This window comes from Danio rerio, chromosome 12 (genome assembly GCF_049306965.1).
Source record: "Danio rerio strain Tuebingen ecotype United States chromosome 12, GRCz12tu, whole genome shotgun sequence".
Classification (NCBI taxonomy): Eukaryota; Metazoa; Chordata; class Actinopteri; order Cypriniformes; family Danionidae; genus Danio; species Danio rerio.
The window spans coordinates 22,610,776-22,635,000 of NC_133187.1; the positions used below are offsets into that span (position 1 = coordinate 22,610,776).

The 24,225-nt window shown below is 38.7% G+C and overlaps 1 long non-coding RNA gene across 2 annotated transcripts in view; it reads left to right on the forward strand.

Annotated features, from left to right (window-relative positions):
• LOC137496814 (uncharacterized) overlaps window positions 1-24,225 on the forward strand; it is a 91,117-nt gene that overhangs the window by 66,752 nt on the left and 140 nt on the right. For both annotated transcript variants that reach the window (XR_011017416.2, XR_012387990.1), the window contains exons 4-5: window positions 11,835-11,868; window positions 22,794-24,225. The exon at window positions 22,794-24,225 is cut by the window's right edge and continues 140 nt beyond it. This is a non-coding gene — a long non-coding RNA (uncharacterized lncRNA). The remainder of the gene's footprint in view (window positions 1-11,834; window positions 11,869-22,793) is intronic.

Below are 24,225 nucleotides of genomic sequence, written 5' to 3' on the forward strand. Positions count from 1 at the left end.
TAATTAGTTTTGACCTAGTTTTGTTTTTTCTATTGCCATCCATTTGTTCTTTGAATTAGCTTGAAGTATACTGAAGCTTCAATTGTTTGCATCAACTGTTTACCTGCCCACTGTAAAGTTTATTTGTATAGAGCTTTTCACATTAACTATTGCTCCAAAGCAATATTACAACACATGGATGTTATTACACTACAGTCAAAAGGGTGGACAGCATATTTAGTTAACTTGCAGTATATATAGTGTCATTTTAAAAAAGGTGTGTGTGTATATGTATATATATGTATATATATGTATGTATGTATGTATGTATGTATATATATGTATATATATATATATATATATATATATATATATATATATATATATATATATATACATATATACACACACACACACATATATATATATATATATATATATATATATATATATATATATGTATGTGTGTGTGTGTGTGTGTGTGTGTGTGTGTGTGTGTGTGTRTATATATATAYAYATATATATATATATATATATATATATATATATATATATATATATATATACATACATATATATATGTGTAATTTACCTAAAATATCTAATATATTCATATACATCTCTCCTCTGGTGATGCGTGTCAAACTCCATAACTTATAGGGCACCTATAGTGAAAAATTAACTTTTCAAGCTGTTTGGATAGAAATGTCTGGATAAAGAGTATAGACCATCAAATTGGGGTAAAATAAACACACCCAGTTCTTTTTTTTCATTTATATTTAAATACATAAAAATGGTGGACCAATTGGAGCGGTTTTCAGACCGACCGCAACAGGCTCGTTTGACATGGCCAAAATCTGCGCAGAATCGATCACCGGTGATCACCGCAAGATGCATGCTGGTTAGAAATGTGTCCGCCTTGCCTTCGCCTCGCTCTGATGTCACGCTGACGTGCGCCAAAAAACTCTCGCGATCGTGAGGCGGGTACCTCGGATAGAGCAGTCGGCCGCAGTTGCTCTCAAAAGACTGCGTTACCAAAAGCATGATGGGAAACGACTGGCTGACGACACAGCTTAATGCTGATTGGATGAGACTCACACATTACACTTTATTATCTTGTTTTACTAAGGTTTATACCTGCTTGTTGAATACCTTTTTTGCATTTTCGTTGATAGTAAAAAAAAAGTCATAAAGAGCATTACATATGGTTATTTATTTAGATTTACACGCAAACAAAAACAAAACACATCTTTGTAAAACATAACGTGACCTATCCAATATAACTAAATGTTATTAATAAATCATTAAGATGTGTATGTTTGTGTGAATTTTGTATTGTAATTTTTATGCAGCGTTATTCAATGAAAGTCAATACACTCATATTCAGACATACTAAGGTAATCAGACTGTTTTGTCATTAAGCCTCATCTTTGTGTGGTTTCATATGAGAAGTGAAAAGAGTGTAGTAAACAAGACACACACACACACACACACACACACACACATATGTATATGTATATGTATGTGGAGTCAAAAGTCATGTTTAATAGGCCAAGAACATTTCCACAGTTTTTCCTACAGTCTAATAGTTTTTATTCTGGAGAAAGTCTTGGGCTGTTTATTTTAGTCTGGCTGGAGTAAAAGCAGTTTATATAGACCTAATATGCATGTCAATATAATTAACCCCCTAATAATTTATTTGTCAAACAAACATTTGTCATGACTTGTCACTCAAAAGCATCTTGCTATGGCTACTTCATTTATAATGTAGCCAAATTAGGTTTCTTGAAAGCTTTCTTGCTGTATAAGTTGTTTATTTTGTTATTCTTTTAACGTTTGTTGAATATACAGAATTATATTTTAATACACCCTTTTAGTTAATGAGCTGTTCATCTTCTGTAATTCTGACCATCTCTGTAAAAACAGTGATATTTCTATTGCATCCACTCCCACATTAAAAAAAATACTATAGTAATGTAGTGCTTTTGAACCATGTTATAAAATAGCCTATTTAAATGTTATAGTTCTGGTATCACAACAACTATAAACACAACCCAATACTGAATAAACATGTTCAAAAATGCTATAATATTTACTTTAAATCACCATAGTATTTTTTCATGAGGTCATTCGTCTGCGATAAAAAACGCGAACGAGATCTCCGCCACTGGTGACGATTCCAGGTGGGTAAACAGCGAGATTCAGCAGGTGTCCGACTTCTGATGTAATCCTCTTACTGCAGACGCCTGCTCTCGTTTACAATGCAGTCAAGGCGAGGCGCACCTCAAACGAGCCTAACTTTTGACGTAGGAGTGCGGTCCCCCCTCCCACCGAATTTATTGACAGCTTCACGTATTAACATGTCCTTGTAGCTACGTGTATATTCATACCAACAAGACCAGACGTGCGCAAAGCAGCTGGGAATAAAAGGTCTGTTCAGTTTGCTAGGATCATCAATCATCATCGTGATGATGCATGTGTGTAATGAAGTACAGTGATTTACTTTAGCTTTACTTCATCAGCACAGCTGCATGTCAGAACAATTATAAAGGAAGACCTTTCAATCCTGGTTTGTGGACGTTAATTCAGGTTTATTTTGTACATAAACATAACAGATATCCATACAGCAGCGGAGATTATCCTGTATCCTATCACATTTGCATGCAAAAAGAATGCAAAGCTAAACGCGCTCTGTCTGTCTGTCTGTCTGTCTGTCTGTCTGTCTGTGTGTGTGCGTGTGTGTGTTTTTAAGTCTGTATCTGTGTGTATCTGTGTGTGTTGGCGCGCTCATGAGCTTTTTGCATTGACATTGTGTGTGACTCATTGATGCATCTCCACAACAAATACTCATTAGTAAAGTTCTTACTGTAGTATTTTTCACAAATGCTACGTGAGATCTTCTTCCTTAAAGTCTGTCTGTTGTCTGATGCAGCTAAGGAAGGATGTTAAAGCACGCATAAAGGCACGTTGAAACAGGGTAAGCGGGTAGGACTAGACTTAAAGGTGCAGTACGACAAAACAGCCCCCTCGTGCAAAAATGTATAAAACAGAATCTTGTATAAAGTATAATGAAAAATCTGATTGCAAAACACTTATATTAAATTTGAAAAAGGGGTAACCTAGGTGCCCTTTAAAGAATGATGAGCAAATCTTTTAAATTTGTTGTCTTATCTTTGGGTGAGAATCTGAGGTTATATTGCCCTCACTGGTGGTGGTATCTGACTCAGAGCTGCAGACCTAGTACCTGATGGTAATCATCAACTGTTCATTTCTCCTCTCTTTCTCTCTCTGTCACTTTCTCATGCGCACACAATGTGGAAAGTCCCTAGAGGGACACTGAGAAATCTTTTTTTTTTTTTGGTCTTTTCCACACACGCATTGACATTTCCAATATCCCCACCAATACAGCAGCCGCCAGTATTATTTGTTTATTTTTCATGCCTGTATTATTCCCTCATTTTGGCTCATTGTTTCCTAGACCAATTTCCTAGAGGGTTATTGTCGCTCATTGCAAGTATCATTCATTAGTTTGCACCAAACGGCAGCGCCTTATTGAATTGTAGATCTATTCCGGTGACAGGAGAAATATTCCTGCGGTACAGGCACTTGTCACTCATCTTTTTATTGTTTTCAATAAACCTCAGCCATAGCTTGTTTCCAGACTTCCTTGGCCACTTGAAGGCACACCGTTTCTTTTGCAGTAATTTCATTTTATGTGATTAGAAGCAGCAGGAATCTGTCCTATATCCTCTAATTAGCTCCGCACTTGTGTAAAGGCGATACTCTCACCTCAGAAGGTCTATTTAAATGACTGGTGATTAGCATCAGTGACACTGCTCTAGTGGAGCTTCATTTGCTCGATCTTTTACCCAGAGATTATAAAAAAAAAAACTAATGTACAAACACAGCAGCCTTTGATCTGGATTCTGTTGTGAGGAGGAAGAAACAATCAATAGGCATTGCTTTGAGAACTCCTCTGAGCGCAAACACGTAGATGTAGGCGAGAGAGTTAATGCTGTAAAGAAAAGGAAAATGGTTGATCTTCAACTTTTGAAAAAACAAAACACAAAAACAAAAAAAAAAATCAATGCAAAACAGACTAAATGGTGAAGCTGAAATGCAATTGTCTCATTTGCTCATTAATTTTAAAGGGCACCTATTTTACTAATTTTTCAAGAGTCTTTTGTGTCTACAGAACGTGTCTGTAGAGTTTCAACTCAAAACACCCATCAGATTATTATTATACCTTTCAGAAATTTGTCATTTTCTGCTCTGAGCATCCTGTAGCTGTTTTTGTTGCCTGCACCATTCATGCTTGTTTTCACCGGCCACCGTTTTCACCTGCCTGTCAGAGTGTGCCTCAATCTCTGACTGCGTCAGATAAACAGCACAGTGACAGACATGATTGAAGCTTTTGTGAGAAATACTAAAGAGAGAACTTTTCCAATGATTATTTGATGCATTTGTTGTGGAGTTAATTCAAGCCTTTCGATGAGTCGCACACAATGTCATTACAAAGTTCACACACACACATACACACACACACACATACACACACACATACACACACACACACACACACACACACACACACACACACACACACACACACACACACACACACTGTTTTTGCACGGCACATATTTAATGTCCACAAACCAGGATTGAAGTGTCGTCTTTTATAATTGTACTGACACGCAGCTGTGGTGATTAAAGTAAAACAGTAAAATCACTGCAATACTGTCCAAACGTGCACTGTTTTAAAAAAACGTTTAACCTTGTTAAACTCTTTCTTGATCAAATTTGATGATGGTTGTTGATCACAGTAAACTGAACACATCTTTTAATCCCAATTTGGTGGGCGGGGAAACTGCACTTCTGCATCACGTGTTGGTGGGCCTCAAAATGAGAGGGATTTGGATCATATTGTAACATCTTATTGTTTTTATATCACACAGTTCTGTCCAAACAGCGTACAATAGAATTTCATCATAAGTGCCCTTTAAAGCATTGAAAGAAGCATTTACTTTACAGTATTTACTGGAACTACAAACTTCTTAAAATTCTTAAAGCAAATATATGACCATACTGTTTGTAAATTTTAGCACAACCATTAACAAAGTTCTGTACTCTACATTGAATGTGCTGTATTTAAATGATCACACACTATTAGTAATACTTGACAGTAAATGTCAGTTAATTAATTTAATAAATCCAAGCAAAATTTATTGTGTGGACCATCTATAAATTGAATTTAAATGGTCATTTAAAGGTTCATGAAGTTAAAATAAAGTTTTTTACAATTTAGTATTAGTATTGTTCCTTTTAAAGATCTCTATAAGCTGGTGTGCTCCAAAACAGAAACAATATTTGTGTTAAATAAAACCGATATCAACATATAAAGCATGTAGTTTGTATTTTCCGCCTAAATCAGAGAATTAGAGCCTGCTTGGCTAGACTACTCAACAGCTTCTTTCTTGTTCTGAAATCTCATCCAACCCCCCACCTCCCCATGGATTCCTGAGTTATGTCCCATAGTGTTAAGTGGGCTAAACAAAACCACCAGTAGTAAAGAAAACCCTTTCATCTCTCTGACACATTTTCACTATGGACACTTTCTTATTCACTTCATGCCTCTTGGAAATATTGTGCATTTCAAACTGTGCTTAATTCTGGTAAGTGGGCTTGACAAACCACCTGTAGAAACACTCTTCTGTCTTATGCACCTGACACTTTATCTTAACTCCATCTTACAAAGACTCAATAAGGAAACGTTCGAGGTTACAGAAGTAACCCTTCGTTCCCCGAGGAGGGGAACGGAAGTGTTATTAAGTGGATTTGATCTTTGTGAAAATCCACGAAATGGGAGGATTCGGTTCAGAAGCCGCTTGTCTGAAAGAGTATTGAACGGGCCAATGAATGCAATGAATTGGCAGCGTAAGCTTGCACAGGTGTGCTTCATTGCCAATTATCCCAGCATATAAGCATAATAATTATCCCAGCATATAAGAAGGGAACTGCCAGGGGAGGCCTATCGCGAGGGAGAGCTCTGACATCCAGGTCCGGTTGAGCCAGAAGTGCGCAACCAGCAACCTGTTCCTCGTCCTCCCTGACCTTGCACAGTTACTGCACGAGCAGGCTCACTGGGGGAAACCCGTATTTGCGCATGCCCCGAGGCCAGCTGTAAGCCAGTGCATCCATGCCGAGAGCACTCGGTCAGGGAAAGAACAACTGGCAATGAGCGATCTCGGGTGGAAGCAACAGATCGATCTGGGCTTCCCCGAATCGCGCCCATATCAGCTGAACAGACACGGGGTGGAGTCTCCATTCTCCAGGATGTAAGGCTGCCGTGAGAGCGCATCGGCTGCACAGTTGAGCTTGCCTGAATATGAATGGCGTGCAGCGATTTCAGACGCGGATGACTCCAGAGGAGCAGATGGCGGGCGAGCTGAGACATGCGGCGAGAGCACATACCCCCTATACGGCTGATATATGCCGCCGCCGCCGTACTGTCCGTCCTGACCAGCACGTGTTGCCGCTCCAGCCCCGGAAAAAAACGGTGGAGAGCGAGGAACACTGCCAACAGCTTCAGGCAATATGCCAATGCAACTGGGTACCTTTCCACAGGTCTGCAGCCGCATGCCCGCAACGCACAGCCCCCCAGTCCGTGTTGGAAGCGTCTGTTGAAACGACAACAAGACTGGACGCCTGTCCTAGAGACACCCAGGCCTGTAGGAACGAGGGGTCGCTCCAAGGGCTGAGGGCACGGTGACACAGCGCAGTAACAGAGACACGGTGTGCGCGCCCGTGCCATGCGCGTCTGGGGACTCGATCGTGAAGCCAGTGCTGAAGTGGTCTCATATAGAGTAATCGGAGCGGCATGAAGCAGCTGCGGATGCCATATGCCCCAGGAGCCTCTGAAATAGTTTCAGTGGGACCACTATTTTACTGTCGAGCTCTCTCAGACAGTACAGCATCAGCTGAGCGCACTCTCCGGAGAGGCACGCTGCCATGGTGACCGAGTCCAGCGGTTCAAAACGCGCAGATCTAGGATTGGCCATGACCCACCGCTCTTTTTGGGCACGATGAAGTGTGGGCTGTAAAACCCGCTCTCCATCTCGGCTGGAGGGAGCGGCTCGATTGCATCCTTCGCCAGGAGGACAGCAATCTCCTCTCGCAAGACAGGGGCAGACAGGGGGCTGACCCTGGTGAATACACACCCGTGACTTGGGGGGCCGTTTCACGAACTGAATCGCATAGCCGAGTCTGATTGTGCGTATGAGCCACCATGAAGAGCTGGCCCGCGCTAACCAGGCAGGCAGAGCTCTCGCTAATGGACTCATCGCTACAATCGCTGACGCACCAGCAGTGGGGCAGCGCGCAGTGGGTGTGGTGATCCGGGAAACACGCGGGTCCCACGGAAAAGCTGGAGGTGAGATATTAACTCTCACTCCGCACCCGAGCTCCGGAGGGGAGGCTCGAGGGGTGGGAGAAAGGAGACCGTCCTCCCAGCGCTCGTGAGCTACTGGCAAAACGCACTGAATCTGCAAGCTAGAAAGCATAGCGTCCCAGACTGGCAGATTTCGGGCTGTCACATCCGGGGAATTGGAAAAGTGCCCCTTCATAATGTTTTCATGGCAGTAAAAAAGTGCCGTTGGAAATGGGGCCCCGCCCTCCAGCGGGGAAAGAGCAAGTTCCTTCTTCTCCAGATGGCCTGTCCCAGGGTCGCTTCGCGGTCCGTTGCCGGACTTAGCGGCGTTCTGGGCAGGGGGGCTGCCTGCTTCTGAGGTGCCCGACGCGCTCGCTTCGCCAGAGGCGTGTGCGGGGGCGGAGCAGCTCTCGTAGGCGGGCGTCGGCTACGGACCGACGATAAGACATCACCCATCAACTGCTCTCTCACCGCCTTGAATTCCTGGGTGAATTCACAGATGGTGTCGCCGAACATGGCTTGGGATATGGGGAAGTCAAGAAAGCGGACTTTGTCGACTTTGCGCATATCAGCCAGGGGTGGTGCTCCTGGATCACTAATGTGGACATCGTCCTCCCCAACGCACACGCAGCGGACTCAGTAGTCCGAAGAGCTAAGTCGGCGCCGGTGCGAAGCTCGTAAGCCTGGGTTGGACCCACCCTCGTGCAGCTCAGCCAGCGCCTGCGCTTGGTAGCGCTGGTAGGTGGCTATCGCATGCAAGGCGGAAGCAGCCTGGCCCGCAGCTATGTAAGCTCTAGCTCCGAGGGAGGCAGATAACTTACAGGCTTTGGATGGGAGACGAGGCGGACCCCGCCAAGAAGAGGCGCCGCGCGGATTGACCGCCATCCCGCACTCAACCTGAGGAATCGCCACATACCCACTGGCTGTTCCACCTTCAAGAGTGGTGAGGGTGGAGGGACACGCAGCACGAGCAGGAAAAAAAGTGCTCCTCAAGACCGCGTGAGCCTACTGTGCACCTCAGGGAAGAAGGGAACGCCCCTCTAGTCGGTCTGGGAAGCAGCCCGGGAAAGCACGGCTAACATGTCCGTTTCAGGATCCGTAGTGAAAGCGCTCACCAGCCCGAATTGGGCGAGAGGGTCTGGATCATCATCGGACAATGAAAGCCCACCCTCCGATGCCGCGGTGGACGTCTGGTCTCCGGTGTCATCGGGCATAAGGGCTACCATCTGTTAGACGGATCGCTTCCCCCGCCCGAAGCTTGGATGGAGTGTTTAGAGGAGCGGGAGGTCCGCGGGCCCGTGGGCGACGGATTATCTCTCGCTGAAACCCTCAGATCTGCCCGAGTGCCCGCTGCAGAGCAGGGGACAACTGGGGAGGTTCGCCCTTTTGCAAAGGCTAGCCGCGATCTTAGCTGCGCAACAGTCATGGCATTGCAATGACGACATGAACTGCCCGCGAGCAACGCATTAACATGCTGGACCCCCCAGGCATGTAACGCAGTGCCCGTACCCATCATTCGAGGACAGGAAACCACCGCATCTAGAAACGCACAGTCAGAGCGCCGTCCTGAAAAGGACGTGCTGCACGACTGTGTTGCTCTTTCTGTAAAGTTTGCAACTTTATACGCACCGCTCTGGAGGACCGGACCCAAAGAACGCCAGGCAAGGGAGAAACCCAGCTCGACCGTCTGCCACTGCGTGTACACACTCTGGACCGGGAGAATGCTCTCGTTCGCTCAGAATCGCTGGTCACAGCAGGAGGAACCCTCATCGACTCGATCAGAAAGTCTCTGAAGCGAAAGGATGGCGTTTGCTCGCTCCAGGTGTGCTTATATGCTGGGATAATTGGCAATGAAGCACACCTGTGCAAGCTTACGCTGCCAATTCATTGCATTCATTGGCCCGTTCAATACTCTTTCAGAGAAGCGACTTCTGAACCGAATCCTCCCATTTCGTGGATTTTCACAAAGATCAAATCCACTTAATAACACTGAAGTTCCCCAACTGAAGGGGAAACTATGTTCACTATACATGTACCACCATCATGCTGCAATGCTTGCTTAAACCTTAAATACCTCTTGCACAATGTAAAACCTTAAATACCTCTTTTGCACAATATTCACCTTAAATACCTCTCTTGCTCAATATCCAGCACAACATTGTTTAGTCTCATGTAAAAGTACTTGTGTGTCCTATGTGTATAGTTAAACCTTATGTGTATAGTTAAAGTGTCTTATAGTATTTGTCAGTTATGCATGTTTTTTTTTTTTAAATAACTTATGTTGAGTGTTGTGTTTGTATTTTTGATTAAAAGTGCAGTAGGTGATCGTCTTCAGACACATTTTTTTGTTGTGCTGGTTGAAAGTCTCTTCACAGTCCAATAGTAATGATTAAAATAAATGATCTAAATGTGTTTATATGTATTTTTCTATTCTGGGTAAGGCATAAAACTAAAAAATGTTCATCCAATTAAATATTGTCGGGCCGACATCTCCCATAACTCCGATAAGTAGCTCAAACTGTCTGTCAACATCTGCAGATTTGGGCTTTTGCGCATCTCTGTTCACGCATATCCGCCATTAGCTTGTGCCCGCCTGCATGAGAGCAGCGTGTTCACGACACGTGCACATGAGACAGTCAAAGTTGCGGCAAAATCAAATGCTGAATTGAAACTTTTTAAAGTCCAGAATCAATATTGAAGTTACGTTTGCACACTGGAGGAAGGACGACACCATGGCTGAAGTATTTCTGTTAGACAGGTAATGTTCTATTTTAAACTCTTTTAGTCACACAGAGCTGATGCAGATGTTGTAGTTACAAATGGGTTAACGTTAAATGCACAGACTTGTTGTTAAGCCACTGAAATCCTCCGGTGAACAATTGATGAGACTATTTTCTGTTTCATAAAGGCCTTTTACAGCATCGATAATGTAGATTTACATTTAGTTTAACAACAAAACATAAGTAAATAGCGCTGTGGTGGGGAGAGCATGGCCGAACACCAAGAAAGGGGGGAGAGTGAGTGGAGACACCGGCAGCTGGTCAGTAGCCCAATCAGAAATAATTAATAACACCTGATTTCTCTAGTAATTGGGCCGGAGAGACACCTTCTTAAGGGAGCAAGAGAGACCAGTCGAGAGAGAGCTGAGCGACTACAAGCACCTTTAAGCCTCGCATGAACTAGTGGGTTGTCTGCTGTTGTGTCGCGGTGCGCGGTGTCATCAACTGCGATGTCCTGCGATGTCAGGAGGCATGGCTTTGAAACACAGTCCCTCCCCTGCTGTCCAAAGCTAATAAGCTAACAGATTAGCATTTTGGCAGATCACCTACTGCATCTTTAATTTATGTAGCACCATTGTCCTGTGAGACACAACATTTTGTTTTTTTTTGTATATCCACACATGTAGCAGAATGACAATAAAGCTTGGCTTGAAATGGATCAGTGGTTTTATTTACATCAACCCATGCTGCAGTTTCTCTTTTCATCATAACCAATCAAATGCTCTCTAGTATCTGACATGCCTCACCCTCTTCAAAACGCTTTTCATTTGATAGACTTGAGCTCAATCGCTCTCACTGGCAGAGTAATGATGAAAACAAAATGCTACTGCATGTCTTTTTAAAAGAGTAGGAGCTACACTATGTTCCACCCTCTCTTCCTGTTTTGGTTGAAATTACATCAAACATCCAATAAAAATCCATATTTCCAAGCACTTCATGGGACTTTTAATAAAATGTGCTATTATTTATAATTTATTTATTCATTTTCCTTCGGCTTAGTCCCTTATTTATCAGGGGTTGCCACAGAAGAATGAATTGCCTACTATTTTGGTATATGTTTTACGCAGCTAATGCCCTTCCAGCCGCAACCCAGTCCTGGGAAATACCCATACACTCTCCCATGAACACACACACATGCACTAAGACTAATTTTGGCTACCCAATTCACTTACACTGCATGTCTTTGAACTATGGGGGTAACCGGAGCACCCGGAGGAAACCCACACTAGTACTGGGAGAACATGCAAAATTCACACAGAAATGCCAACTAGCTCAGCCAGGACTCGAAGCATGCAGCAACATTCTTCCTATGAGGTGACATTGCTAACCACCGAGCCACCGCGCTGCCCTGCTATTATTTATATGCATGTCAATACAAATTTGAAATGTTGGAAAATGCAAAAATTTATGGCTCATAGTTGAAACCTCCTATAGTAGTGTCTACATCAAATTAAGTTCACGAGGGATTTCATATACTGCTCATAGCGTAGCTAAGTATCTACTTTAATATGAATTTAGAGAAAATAATGTTCAATATGCGGGTGAAAGAATGATCCAATAACATTCACAAATATACAATAAAAGTCATTGGTGCCCAATCTTGTTTTGCAAATCTTTAAAATATCTTTTTATTTTTCTCCACACAGAAGAAATTCATGGAGGTTTGGAACTTACATAAGGGTGAGTAAAAGAGTTTTGATTTTGAAGTGAGTAACTTTATTGTTAAACAGCTTATTTTGCAGCTCATGTGTTGTTATGAATGTACTCGAGTTGCTTTCCATGTTTGACCTCTTTAAAATATAGAAATAAGCATGAATTTTTCACGTCGAGCCATCACGAGTTGACCCCCAAAGAATTTAGTCTCATGAAAGCATGTCAAGTACCATACTGTCATGTGTGTCCAACTCTGTTTCAAATGATAAGTGAAATCAACAGTGCGGAATCATCATTAATTCATCTGCTGTGATATATGAAAAAGAAAATAAGGTCTGCAATGTCAAGTGCTTGAAGGCTGAGAACTTGCGTAGGGTCAATTTCATGTCAGTGGCTAGTGAAATGTACATAGTGTGCCCAGTATAACATCAGAGTAAGGTTGATGAAACTGGAGCAATATCACTAAAATACAAAAAACATCAGCCTGGTTTAGGTATTTCAAAAGTTGTTCATTAATCATAACATTCTGTTTCATATATTTCCGTTCCATCTGGACAAGATCAGATTCATGAGAATTGAGCAATATAAACGGAATCTTATTAAAAAATTAAAAGTCTGGTTTAGATATTTTAAATTTAGCTGCAGAATTATGTGTAATCGTTTATTGTGGATAATTATAAATTAACTGATTCATTGTACGCTATTAATTCTGTGTGTGAATGAGCTGAAATGAAGTTGTCAAATGCTTTTTTATAAGATATTAAAGCACACTGACCTGAATCACACTTTCACTGGCGTAATCTCAAGAGCAGTTACCGTTAAAGTTCCATCTGGACTGTTTTCTCTAAATTGGACTCTAGAAGATTATTCCAAGTGGCCTTCACAGTCGATGGGGAAAATTGTTTATGGCTGATAGACAATCTTTGTTGTGTTCTTGCTGAGCAGGTTTTTTTCTTTTATTTTTGAAGCTCTTGAAAAATACTATACTCATTTACTGGTTATGTTATTCAAACCATTTTTCATTTCCCTTTTAACTGAATTATCTACCTTACCCTTTTAATCTTTTGAACTGAAACCATGCAACTGAAACTATACATATCTCTTATTAAAGATTTACATTTTTTAAAAAGTTTTCCTCTAGTATTAAAGTTCCTGAAAGCAAAAAAGGTCAAGGTGCTCCAGGATTGGCCAGCCCAGCCACCAGAAATAAGCATTATTGAGCATTTCTAAGATGGAGAATCTCTGGGAGTCCTGCAAGAACGCTTATGACAAGATATTTTGAAAGTTTAATTAAATTTTTGTTATTTAAGTAGTATCATTTTAATATTAACAACATTAATATTTTCAATTTAAAAAGTAGTCCATGGTTAGTTTGCATTCAATAATTTTTTTTGTTGTATATTTAATATTTTTTGATTTTTACAAATAATTAAACTTCTCTATCTAGCTTAATAATGAGCATTTGTAATGTAAACTTAAACATGGAGAGAGGATTTAATTAGGGCTGCACAATATACAATATCTTTTCAGCATCAATATTGCAATGTGTAAATCTGCAAGTCACATCGCAGGATCTGCAATGTTAAGTTGGGATTATAATAATGAAATACCACATTTCAGAACAATCCTAATAGTGTGAAAGTGAATTTAAACCAAGAAGTTATAAAGTTTCCAGCTTTAATGCAGATTAATTTCATTTATTATTTGTACAATAAAGAGTAGTGTTATTTTAAAAAATGATTATTGCATTTTTATTGCATTTCCCAGAAAATCATGTTTTCATTTGTATCTATCTATATTTATCTGTGCTTTTAATTTGTTTATTGTATTTTAAAAACAATACAAAATCCTCTACAAAAACGGTTCCAGTCAATCTAAAATTGAGAGTTATTTTCAAATACAGTTATAAGTATTTTGAAATTATATCCATATCGCAGACAAAATATCGCAATGTCAATTTTATCCAATAGTGCACAACCCTAATTTTAATGCATTGTTTAGTTTGTGAAAGTACAACTTTTACATGTTTGAATGTTTTGAAAACAGATAGTCTCTACATCTAGAAGCAGAGTTTTACATCTAACCAGTGACTGGATTAACCATTAATTTACAACTAAGCAGGAGGAAATGATAGCCCTGCTGAGGAGACACAGTAATAAGTGTGTAGTGTCACTGATTACTCACATGCTTGTTTATGCTTATATGTCCCTAGTTGTTTTTGCTTAATAATATTGGATGACAAGATGTACATTCAAAGTGCCAAGGCCAATAAGCAAAACAAAGAAAAACAGCTTCTGTCTAATTGAGTCAGGGCCTATTCATTAGACCATTTCAATCCCACAACAAATTGCTTGGGGGATTCTTGAAATCCCTGAACAATCTCAAACACTGACTTAAGAAAGGGAAAAAAAAAACAGGAAAGCTTGCAAGGCACAAAAATGGAGTGTACAGAATATTTGGCACACAAAGTAGCATAGCCATCTAACCCAAGAGAGAATCAATCAAAACAATAAGATAACAGTGATGAAAGTAAACGAGTCAGTAGCTTAAAAATATATATATTTGCAAAAGTGATCATTTCATATCCTCTTTCACTCTTTGTTGAATTATGATAAGTAATAATCATTTTGATGCAGGTGCAAAAACAAACAAACCAACAAACAAAAAAATCGACTTGTGATTGGCTAAAGTTACAACATAGATGAGACATTTCAGTGCAATGTCAGATTTTTATGAAACATTTTGTAATGTTTAAGCTAACATTTAAAGGTACCATGTACTGCATTGGTTTAATCAGTTATATTGTTCTCTGATATTTACATAGTATGTTTATGGCTTTGGTAAGCTAAAAAAATCTCCTCAAAGGGTTTTATATGCCCATTTATTACTCCATACCACTTGAATCAGAAGGTCCAAAACTGATCATATATGGATCATGCTGTGAATATTAATAAGCTCCGCTCTGACGTGCAGCTCTCACCGACAAACAAACAAACTTTCCAAGTGGACATGGACAAATATGAATCCATCAGACGTTAACCTGTTTATAAATTATAAATAAATTATAAATCATAAATCATAATAAAATTTTACAAAAGTGGCCGATAAAGATGTATTTCTTTGTGTGTGTGTGTGTGTGTGTGTGTGTGTGTGTGTGTGTGTGTGTGTGTGTATATATATATATATATATATATTAGTGCTGTCAAAAATTAACTAATTAATCACACTTTTTGATTTTGATTAATCACATTTAAAAGACTATAACTTGTAATTTTGGCTATTCAAATGTAAAATTAAAGTAAATGCAGTACAAAAACTATTTAAATTCAAAATTTAATTGTTTATTAGAATTTTTGTTTAACTTGTAACACAGATTTCTTCATGTAAACATCCTGGCTTGACAGACATATTTATTACAGAAATTAAAACACAAACATGTTAGTGCCATTTGAATTTTAAAACAATTAATGCCAATAAAGAATTAGTGATTAGTGTATTCACAGTGAAAACTCTAAAAATATTAAGTGCACTTTAATTATCCAGATGATGCACTCATTTAGTCGTTAAAATGAAGTGTGTAATGATGGACACTTCTCGCACTCAACGACCGCAGGTTTGCTTACGTAGCGGAAGGTGCGGAGCTATCGGGCGCACATGTTGGATAACTTTATTTATTTTGGATGGTGAAAGCAAAATTCTCCTACTAGAGTGATTATTGCGCCTCCCGATGGTGAATGCGGCAATACTCACGGCAGGTATTATTTGATAATTCGGTCGTTTATTTCACTGATTTGGCAACCGTCAAACGTCGTCGGGGAAACGGTTTGAATTAGAAACGGCTTAGTAAAAAAACATTAGTGTGCCATTTGGGACAACACTACATAAATATACTATCCTGTTGAGTGTGTAAGTACATAGTGCATGGTGTATAGTGTGCCATTTGGGACACAGCTATAGTAAACAAGCTTTAGGCTTTTGTTTTCAAAATAAAAGTCCCACATATACACATAGTACATTGTTGTCTCACTATAAAACATTATGGCTTATCTAATGTTGCCTGTGGCTTGTATATTAATGATCCTAGAGCTACATATGAAACCTTGTTCTCTTTATGATGTGGTCGCTTGTCAGGTCCGAATGAATGATCTTGATCATGGCCCGTGGTTCAGTTTGCTTTGTGTTCGGATTCAATATATTTTGATTTTACAAATAATTACATGTGTGGAATTTACATCAGAATGAGGAAACAATGGTGCCTGAGGTTCACGGTACGGCCATTTTCATATACTGATGATCTCTTACTATTACACTTTGCCTAGAAATATCCAGATTTTCTTTATAGGGCACTTTTAAACAGGCCTATGGTAAAAATGTGGCAGACAGCAACAGTACTACAGTATAATGTTCTAAATGGAGAAATTTGACTTATGTTTTACTTACTGCAAAAGGACACTTGGTATTGCCATTTGTAAATATATTATTTTTAGCTTTATTTTGTTTATTGATATAATTGGTGTCACGCTGAAGTGTGAAAGACTACAGGCGATGAAAATAGATCCCGAAATGAAACTCAAGAGGAAATAAGCATGAGATGACTTCTTCAAATATGATGCAATTAACTTGCTCAAAGCGGGCGAGATTTCTGTAAATGAATTCTGTTATGCGTTTCAGAGGACTAATCATCTCATTTTTTTTAGCTTCGTGTGTAATCACCCTCATTAGTTTTCACAACAGAGAGGGTAGATGTTTAAATTTCTGACGTGTAATCTGTTGCTGTGGAGACAATTCAGTGTGCGTTCTCATCTCTCGCAGGAACCCGCAGATGTGTTGTTATTTGCTATTATGTACAGGAACGCTTCATCCACTTGATAGGCTTTATCTATCTGCACTACACAAACATTTTCTGATTGAACACGCGAATATCCTTTGGGCACAAATCTTGTTGTTAAACACATTCAAAACATTCACGAAACTCCGGAGAATAGCTCAAATTATTTCAGGTTGTTTTCAAAGCTGCTGCCAGAATCATTTCCCCAGTCCAATCAGGTTTGATCAAATAAACAGAGAGATGAAAAAACACATCCGTTGATCAGCGCATCATTATTTTCTGCTCAAAGAGAGAAGAGATCATCAATACAATTGTCACATTCCACTCAGCTTCTCATTTTCTCCTGCTTACCAATGTGTTCAGTTTCAGATCCGTCATTTTATGAGCCAATTCTGAACTAATTCAATTGGTATGTTTAGGGACATTAATAATTGAACTATTTACCTTGTTGTAAATAAGGCAATATTATGATTTAGGGGTTTACGTTTGCTGCTTTTTAGAATATTCCAGTTTTACCTGTCATAGTACATAGATTGATTAGTGGCAAATGTCATTAGTCCCTTTCACACAGTTATACTGGTAAATATCTGGAATATTTTCAGAACGACTGTTGTTCACACAGGCATGAACGTTCCTGAATTTTTCCAAAAATAGCATTCACACATACAACATACTGTATCCAAAATACAGGGAAATTCTGACATCATTAATCAGAAATGGCCTTTAACGACTGCGCTTGTATTTGTAAATATAATAGGGGTTGGGCTTTTGTTGATGGTTTCACTTTTATTTGAAGCTTTAGCATTCAGGCAGTTGCTTTGTCCCAAGACATCCAAGTCTGAAGTGCTAACCTCGGCTAAACAGTTACTTGAAGGTAGAAAACAAACAGCAGTTTATCATAAGCATTTTATTGATACTATTTTACACAGCTGGCATTAAGAAGGAACATAGAAACATTATCTGACTAACAACTAGCAGCTAAATGTGTCTGGAAAAATATCCAAAGGCTTTTATTTTTATAAACAGTGTGGATGTGAATGTGTCTGATTGTTCTGATTGGCTGGAGTAAACATCTCACGTCAGCATGTTCTAAGCGTGAACCACAGCGTCGCATTCCGGCAAATTACTATGTTACAACTTCTCTTTCTTAGAAAGATGTCTTTTCAATCCTTGTGACCTCTTACGAGAGTGTTTATCTTGAGATAAAAGGTTTTCCTCACTTCCATTTTGTGAATAAAATAGTTAAAAAAAGTAGTTGTGCATTTATTCTGTTTGTGTTCCTCTGCAATAACACTTCCGAAACACTATCTGGCAGTAGGTGTTTATGATTGTCTATGTTGAGTTTCTTTGCTGTTTTTTTTTTCCTGAATGCTACCTTAATGTACAAGTGGCTCAAATTCACTCATTTTGAGGCGGGAATTGGAGGATGTGCAACAACTTTAATCATACATACAACATAAAACAAAAGTCGACACTTAAACATTCGCTTCAACGGGCTTGTGTGGCTCTCATCTCCACCCACACTCGTCAGTGCTACCAAGCTGACCAACCCCAGAGCTTGTGCTTTGCATCGTTTGACGTGTAGTAAAATTTTTTGAAAGGTGCGCGTCAGCGTTGATTTGCGTTGAGATTTTTCAGGACCACCCTCGAAACCAAGGGGTATAAAACTTCCCCGGAATACACCATCTACAACAAGTAGATGCACAAATTAGTATTTTTTTGTCATTGTTAAGAATTTTTAACAACAAACAAGTAGGTGTTTTATTACATTCATAACAGCATTTTTGTTTTACAATCATGCTTTTAAAAACCGCCTCGAATACCGTCAGAAAAGTCTGGCTGGGAATAACCTTTTTACAGTGTCTGGTATAATGTTAATGTTTTTTAATGTTGTGCACAATGCACAATACAATGTACAATGCACAGTACATTTTTATAGTACAGTACAGTACAGTACAGTTTACATTTTATTTTAGTACGGTCTTATTGCCACATTAGGTCATTATGATAACATGATATATGCCTTCAGTGATTTCCTTAAGATATATACCAAAAAAATAAGGCAACTGGAATAACTACATCAGTCGCTATCGTCTGATCTCATATGAAGCAAGATATCGCGATGACGTATCGTGACGTGTGCTGATGTTGTTGTGCTGTCTCATTTTCTAGGGGTAAAATTTAAAGCCTGTCCCCTTCCATTTCAAGAAAAAAAGGGAATGGGAAGGAATACAAAAAAAGAATTGGGATTGGGCATATGGTACACTCAAAATAGTACGGTTTCTGTTTGTTCAAACAACTGATTTAAAATGAGCTGAAACAACACAATTCTTGAGTTTTTTTGGGGGGACAACTTAATTGTTTAATGTTCAATTCACTTAAATTTGTAAAAACCAGTAAACTTAAAAACTTAATTGCATCTCATTCTCCTAACACAAATCGATGTGTGGAACCCAGCATTTTTTACAATGTCATCAAATATCTTTTTATTTCATGGTCTGTTGTAAATTCTGATTCTGATTGGCTGCAATGCTGGACTCACACCAAATTATAGAGCACCACGTCACTAGATCTAGTTTACTCATTAATTTTCAGCTTGAGTTGAATTATTTAATTTTGCACAGGAGATGCGATTGAGGTGGATTATGCGTGATTGAGGTGAGCTTTCAGTGACATTTGATAGATTTGCCTCTAAATTCATAATTTTGTTTTTGGTGTCGACCCAACATGAGGAGTGCAAATAAAATTGTTTATTGCACAGGTAGGTCCAGACAGTTTTGATCACTATTAAAAATAGTAGGCTACCCTCAAACATTAGTAGTAACCATAGTAACTTCAAGTTGACGAGTCAAAAGTAAAGTTGATGAAGCCATCATTCCTCTGTGTATATTCGAGGACACTGACATGTTTCTCACCAGGAAGGTGGTGCTGATCAAACAACACTATATTCTTAAAAATATTTGGAGGTCGCTAATATGTGATCCTATGATATATATATATATATATATATATATATATATATATATATATATATATATATATATATATATATATATATATATATATATATATATGTCATTTACATAAGTGTCATTCACAAATAAGCACATACACACTCTCTTTTTCTGTCCGTGACTGATTCAAAGCAAGGACATCAAACTCTTTTCTAACAAATTCAGTCCAATAATGTGCTGCCATTACTAGTCTTAACTTGTCTTAACCTTGGCAAATGACGACAAGTTACAGGGTTTTAAATGCACTTCACGGAGACAACCTCTGCTTTGCGTTTGGTGGTTCTTTGCCTCTGCGTTGTGCATTTAAAATCATTTAATGCATAGCAATCCATTGTCTCTTAATCATGTTAATATCAGAGTATTTTAGTTCATGTGAACCAGAATCAGAATTACTCATGGCCAGATATTCTGCTTTTCCTCACTGTATTTTCCCCATTGTGTTTTTAACACTCTTTATGAACTAGGCTGTGTTGGCGAGGCAAGGATGTGAATGATAAATGGCTGAAGGTGGAGTGAGGGGGTGGGACTGTTGGAGCAGTAGAACATAGTGCTTTAAGGAGCTCATTTGTCATCCAGAACCCAATGCACTGCATGAGGTGAAAAGGTCTCCAAGTCTCTTAAATGAGCTCTGAACTTTGCCGTTGTCCACTGGCTATACTACATAGCAATCACCTCAATGTCCTGCCTTCCTAAGTTCCCCTTGAGCTGTGTCAGCTGAGAAGGGCAAGATTAAATGGCATATCTAAGCTGCGCAGGTAGACGACCTCTCGTGTCCTGCATGCCTATCCTGGCTGTGCTTTCTTACAGGCTTTTCTTAAAGGAATTGGTCCTAATTGTATTTAATTAGCTGTAGTTTCCAGAAGAATTGTATGCATATTATTTTTTTGTGAGAGCATATATCTGTCGTTGAACTTGTAGTAGATGAATCTGGATAATTTTAAATGAGTGTTCACACTTGGCTTTGATTTTGTTGGTTTATTTAGTGGGGGCCTTAAAAGTAAGTTTCTTGATTCATATGGTCCTCACGTTGTCTTTTTAGCAAGGGAATTTAATAAATATTGAAAAAATGACAATAAATAAAATATTGATAAAGCAAAAATATATAACCCTAAAAGGAGCAAGTTATTCTGGGGGATAGAAACACTAACATCTAAATAAAATTTTTATTTATTTTGTCATAAAAATAAGTCTAAGTTGTGTTATTTGTGTTCTTTAAGCAAAAAGCAATAATTCAATAAATACATTTTCTTATAAATCTTTATGGTCTTGCTCTTTTTAAAATTAAGTTAAACTGGTATTCTTGCTTCAGTTTAGTTAAGATAATGAATTATTTTAAGACCTCTTTTTTTAAAGTGAACTAAAATAAAACTCTAAAATATATATTTTTAAATGTAGTGATTATGAAACAATCTGATATTATAATCTTTTGAAAGTTGGTGTAATTTTTGAGTTTATAAACAACAACAAAAATTTGAGTAGTACTAATATAGTAAAAAAATAATGACATAAGCTACTTGGTCACATAATTACATATATGGTTGTACATTGGCACTGGCAGGACACGTGTGTTGTCTTAAGCCTGGTTTATACTTCTGCGTTAAATGATCGAAGTGACCCACGTGGCATACTCTGCCCGTTGCAGTGCATTTTTACTTCTTCACGCCGTTTCTGTTGCTCCACAATAACACTTACAAAACTGCTAGCTGGCAATGAGGTGTTTATGTTCAAAAATCAATAGTTTCCATAATAAATAAAACAATAGTTTCCATCCGGAGCTCCTTCACGGGACTCCACTCTGGTAAACACTTGTTACATCGGGCTTGCGTGGCTTTCACCTTTGCCCACACTCGTCAGCGCTACCAAGTCAACCAATCACAGAGCTTGCACTATGCGTTGTTATGACATGTACCTTTATTTTTTTAAAAGAACGAGGGCTATGCATCCATGCGTAGGCTGCGCCATAGCATACGTGTGGTCTTGACGCAGAAATCAACCTTTAGTGTCCCCCCAGTGACGGATTACAGCCACATTGCACTGCTACAAGCGTGATGTTGCGTTTATATAACAGTTTAACGGCATAATCAAGTATAAAAAAGAAAATCAAACGGAGAGTCTAAAAATCATTTTGTATGAGGAACTACTTTCTTCCGCCATTCCTTCACATCTGCAGCTGACGTCAGAACAACAGAAACCGTTGCTACTTCACCAATGTCACTTTAGAGCTAGAATTTGAATGATTCTCTAGTGTAATGTCTAGTGATGACAAAACAGGGGATTTTGCTCACATGTTAAGATTATAAGGCTGAACGGCATGAAATCCCATCAGTCTACAGAGATATCTCCCAGTATTTCTCTGCTGCAATTGGGAGATCACAATAATTATCTCCAAAAAAGCTGAAGTAACACAAATACGAAAAACGCTAAACACATGCAAGTTTTTCTTCTTTCTTTTTACTGAAAAAGCTTGCAAGAACGAAAAAAGGACTCATTACAAACAAACAGATGGCCAATCAAAAAGTAACTCGTACTCAATAAATACATTACTGATATGTGAGTCCCATCTTAGACTCAATTCACTACAATTGCTATAGTATAAATACAGCAATACAAAAGAGAGAGATCAACTTAGAAAATGTGTTAATTATGTTAACAGATTTTCTTAGCTGTTAATAATAATTTGATCAACTGTAGTTTGAAATTACACAGAGTTTTTCTCCTCTAGTGATTATGCAGTCTCTGTCGCCATCTTGTAGATAGACAATGTCAACCTTGATAGGCTGATGGATGACGAAGTGATCTTTGAAATGATAATAACTTAAAGTAGACACTATCTTTATAAATAAATTGCATAGTTGCAATTTAAACAACTCTATTCTTGCCTAAAAAAGCCGCGAGAGTACAACAAAGCTCTCTGTCTGGCTGAATTTTTAATAGATGTTAAATCTAATCTTAAATTAGAAAACATTTTATTCATTTTTTATTCTATTTTACATATGCATGCATTTCTTTGTATATTTATAATATATACACTTAACATGTGAACTGATCTGCATAAATAGACTGTCTGCTGTAACGTAATTATTAATTTTTTTTTTTTACACTTCCTTTAGTGTGTCTGCCATAATGTGGGCAGGAAGTGTGCATCCTGGCTGTGGCTGTAGCTGATTGTGCTGATAATGCACTCATGATGATTTCTGCTGAACACGCTGATGTGCTTGTCAGAAGGGTCGTCCATGTTTCTCAGCTTCGGTGGAGGAACAAACACAGCCAGCTCGCTCTCCGTACAAACACAACTAATTTTAATCTTGACAAGAGTCTTGGTTTTTATTCTGCTACACTTTCACTCACTCCCACCCTAACCTCCTCTTTATCATTTAAAATTGATGCCAACTCCCCAATGGCCTTTCTTATGGAAGCAAAGAGACTTTGAAGTTTGGAGGACTCCTCTGAAAAGCCCTCAGGCGTCTCCTTCACAAGGCTACTGCTACCATACACCACTAGATCTCATTTTTTTCTTTTTCTTTTGGCCACTCTGGATCATGAGAGAATTCTCTGCTACTGCAGCACAATGAATAGCAAACAAAAGTTGAGAAAGGGCATGTCAACAATTTTAGACGATGGAGGATTGCGGGAAGAAGTAATAAAAGCACATGCATTTCATATACAATAAAACCCTGGCTTCAAAGCAAAACTTTTAAATATTTAAAAGCATATGTTTCTGTCTGAATGTAAACAGATATGCTAAATATTTTAGTCGAATGACGCATTTTGGTTTTCCCTTTTGAGAAGTTTAATGCAGTTTTCTTGTTAACAGTAAATATGCATTTTGTCATATGGTGTACATTATATTCAGTGTTTTCCATCTGTGGCTGTGTTTCCACCTGGTATTAACATATGTTTTCAGTCATCTGGTCACAAGCAAGCTGAGATGTTTTACTGTTTTCATTTGGTATTTGCATGTATTCCAATGCATCGCGTGTTACCACAAATGTTTGGATTTCCATCAAAATTCTTCCCCCGTTTTCCATCACACTCTTCATCACTTTTGACTAAGGGCTCAGTGTGATGAATCAAAACTACTAAATAAACAGACCCATGTTCAGAGTTGGTATGGGAGCTTGAAATCCTTGAAAATGCTTATATTTAATCTAGTGTTTTCAAGGTTTTAAAATTGCTTAGATTTTGGAAAAAAAAGTGCTTGAAAGTGTTTAAAAGTGCAATTGTAATAGTTCAATTTGTTGCTTTAACCCTGAAACTACCAGAATTCTTTATACTAAAATTGCCATGCTGGTCACATTATCTTTACATTCAAAGCTTTTATTGAGATATAAAAATTAAGCTTGTGTCTGTAAAATGTGTGTGCTTGTACATGTTTGTTGCCATATTCAGTCAAGTCATCACCCTAAATATACAATCTTTTTGGTGATACAGCCTATAAATGTATAGTTAAGCTACGTTAGACCACCCGCTAACGTCCATGCCTCACTGTCTTAAGCACGTGAGAAGGCTTTTTGGCGGATGTGCCATTTCTGAAGTAAACTT